General features: G+C 41.1%; 1 protein-coding gene across 2 annotated transcripts in view; it reads left to right on the top strand.

Annotated features, from left to right (window-relative positions):
- Window positions 1–2,975: 2,975 nt before the first annotated feature.
- The window catches only part of MAPRE3 (microtubule associated protein RP/EB family member 3), a 47,916-nt gene continuing 47,332 nt past the window's right edge, over window positions 2,976–3,559 (top strand). Inside the window, exon 1 of one of the 2 annotated variants that reach the window (XM_072407299.1) lies at window positions 2,976–3,072. The gene's annotated coding sequence lies outside the window, so the exon portion shown is untranslated. The remainder of the gene's footprint in view (window positions 3,073–3,559) is intronic. The other variant, XM_072407298.1, reaches the window with a different exon arrangement.

Genomic DNA, 3,559 nt, shown 5'->3' with positions numbered 1-3,559 from the left:
ACCAGCAGGACCCAAATGTGTCCCAAATGGAGAGGCCACAACACTGTTGCTTTGGGAATATAAATTGGAATACAGATGCCAAGACTAGATTGTATAGCAAGATATCAGGAAACTCAAGCATGAGCTGAAAAGAAACTGAGCAAAAGGTAGACTGGGATTGTAATGGAAACAAAAAGTGGAAGCAGAATAAGTAAACCATGATCCAGAGCAGTGTTTCTCAACCAGGGATCCTCCAGAGATTGCTAGGGGTTCTTTGAGCAATAAACAATTTGTGCTTCCCAATTTAAGTGACACCATTTATCTTTTTGGCTATCTGTAAGGGTGACATTCTTCCCACTGACCACCACACTAATATACTGTGAGCTGTGAATATAGTAATTATAGCAAGGTTCCCTGAAGACCTGAAAGTTTTCTTATGGGTTCCCCCATGTTAAAAGGGTTGAGGGAGACTGATCTAGACTAATACTGAGCAGTAATCTTATGTGGATCCTGAATACTCTGACATTCTGCTTTCAATCCCTTCACTTAACCCTCCACAAAATACAGGAGAGAATAGGTCCTCTAAGAGAAAGTCGTTTACGTAGGAGGTTATAGTCTCGGTTTACTTTGTTGCAGTTCCTAAAAATATCTGTATTTTCGTTTGATGTCAAATATCAGAGCAAGAACTAGTATCATCACATCATTATTATGAACACCAGAGAGGGGCATTTGAAGAAGATGTGTTGGGGCAACAAAAGATAATGGCCAGGGTAAAATAAAATTAAGACTAACCAATCTTTTTAGTTATCTGTTGGTAAATTTTAATAAAGTTTATTATCATAAATTCCATGGTCAGTGGCCAGCACTAGACAAGGTATTGGGAAAATACTGATTGAACATTGGATGGTGTAGGACAGGGGTGTCAAACTCAAATACACAGTAGGCAAAAAATAAAAACTTAGACAAAGTCGTGGGCCAAACTTGAAGTTTATTGAAAAAATTGAGGAAGTTTTTCCTTTTCATTAGATATAAAACCTTTTTTTATGGAAACAAAGAGGTTAACATTCAATCGGGAACAAGCCTATAATAGAGAAATTGCATAGCTACTACAATTCCCTGCGTCTATAAAACAGTCCAATGCGAGGCCACACATGGTCTAAGAACACAAGTGATGCCGGGAATTGTAGTAGCGGCGATATTTCAATGCAGTGGTAGGCCAGCTGCAATTCATATTTAGAATTTCTTTGGGGGCCAAAAAAATTCTTTTGGTGGCCAGATTTTGACACCCCTGGTGTAGGATGAGGGAAGATCAGATCAGAAAGTAATATACTGTGGCATATTTACTGAGACAGGAAAATATGCCTGAGGGGTATTTTGTTGGGTTCTATGGGTAGACTTCTGGGAACAGATAGACTTTTAGGAAATGGGTGAACATTTAGGAAATGGGAGAACATTTAGGAATGGGTGGACATTCAGGATGGGGAAGACTTTCAGGGGAAGTGTCTTCTATTGGAAATGGGTAGACTTTTGGGATTAGGTAGACCTCCAGAGATGAATAGATTTTTAGAAATAGGTAAACTGTTAAAAATGGGTAGACATTATGAATGAGTATTTGGCCAGAAATTAGTGGATTTCCAGAATTGGGTAGACTTTTAGGACATTTAAGCAGATTTGTAGAAACTAGTGGAGGTCCAGCAAAGGGTAGACTTTTAGGAATAGAAAGAACTTTTAGCAATAAGTAGGCATTTGGGATCTTGTAGATTCGCAGAAATGAGTAGACTTCCAGTAATGTATGGAGTTCAGAAAATGGGTGAACATTTAGGAATTGGTAGACATTCAAGAATGAGAAGACCTCAGGTATGGAGTCTTCCAATGGGTGATTTATTCCAATGAACCATTTGAGAAATGGGTAGATTTTCAAGAATGGGTAGATTACCAAAAATGAATAGATTTACAGAATTGCGTTTAGGAATAGTTAGATTTGTAGCAATTAGTAGAATTATTAGACTTTAGGAAATGGTAGACCTAGGCATTTAAAAAATTGAAACATTTTCAGGCATGGAGTCTTCAGATAGGAAGATTAATTCCAATGACAACAGACTTCTACAAAGGTGATTTAGATAGGAGTGGGGGTGCAGATGGACAGGAATGGCCCCTATAGGCCCATCCAGGTCATTCATGGGATCATATCATGGGATGATATAGTACATCTAAAACCTTTTCACCTGTCATAGGGGCTTTGCAATCAATTTATGAGTCTGACAGTCTACTTCAGGGGCCTCAAACTCAAATACACAGAGGGCAGAAATTAAAAATCCATAACTAAGAAAAACAAACCCATCTACACACACTTGAGGGTTGAAAAGACTAATTTCTATCTATGCAGGCTGTGTGTTGTTCATCCTCTCACAAGTCTGTCTGACAATAAATATTACACTATGCAGTCTCTAATGGATTAAAACAAACACAATACTCCTGGTAGTCAGGCACCACGTGATCATTGCCTAGGCTTTGTGTCACATGACGGGTGTACAGGAATAATGTATTGCATGTATTAAAAATGATGATGTGAGGTGCTAATGCCAGATGTAGTTTATTTTCAGAATTCAGAATTGGGGGGGGGGCAAAAAAAAAGGGTCCTTGAGGGCCAGATTTGGCCCTCGGGACAGATTTTGCCACTCCTGATCTCCATGGAGGACCAGGATCAGTATATCATCCTCTCCAGGTTATCTGACTTTATTATAGACCAATTATCTCAATCCTTCTCTTCTGAATCCTTCTATCCATTCCCAATCCCCAACTAATACCAAATTCTCCATGTAATCTGTCATTACCCCCATCCTTCTCTTCCATCATCTGTCCCTATTCTCCCCATTATTATCTCCTCCCATCATCCTATCCTTTCTTATTATCCTAATCCAATCTTTCTCCAGTATCCCCCCGGTGCCCGGTGTCCCCCCCGCTCTCCCCTCCCCCGGTCTCCGTTCCCCTCCCCGGCCGGTGTGAGGACATGCGCAGTGCGGTGCAGCCGCGGCGGCCTGATCTGTGCGGTGTGTACGGAGGAGGTGATCGGGGGGAGAGTGACACTGCACGGTGAGTACCGGGGACACCGCCAGCATGACTCAGCACCTCGGGACATCGGTACATAGCGTCATCTGCCCGATATCATTGTACGACAGCAACATTTCCGTCATCGGTGTCTCCTGTCATTCCGTGATATCCCCGAGCAGGACAATATTCCTTATATCTAGCTTTATATTATTCTTCCTCTCTCATTACCTTTCCTCTTCTTTCCTCTATACTTCTCTGTCTTCTCTTCTCCCTCCTGTCCTTCCTTTCCTCCTCACCACTCTTCTCTTTACTCTTCTTTCTTTTTTTCCTTATTTCTGCTCCCATTACCTTTCCTCTTGTTTCCTCTCCTCGTATTTCTTGCCCTTTCTCTCTTTACTCTCCTTTCCCCTTTCCATTTACTTCCCTATTCTTTCCTCTCTCTCTTCCCCTTTACTTTGCTCTCTCTTCTCTCTTTCCTTTCTTTATATCAGTTTCTCTCTCCTCCTATTCTCTAGTCTTTTTTCCTTTC

Source organism: Pyxicephalus adspersus, chromosome 4, assembly GCF_032062135.1.
Source record: "Pyxicephalus adspersus chromosome 4, UCB_Pads_2.0, whole genome shotgun sequence".
NCBI lineage: Eukaryota > Metazoa > Chordata > Amphibia > Anura > Pyxicephalidae > Pyxicephalus > Pyxicephalus adspersus.
This window is presented reverse-complemented; position numbering and strand designations above follow the sequence as displayed.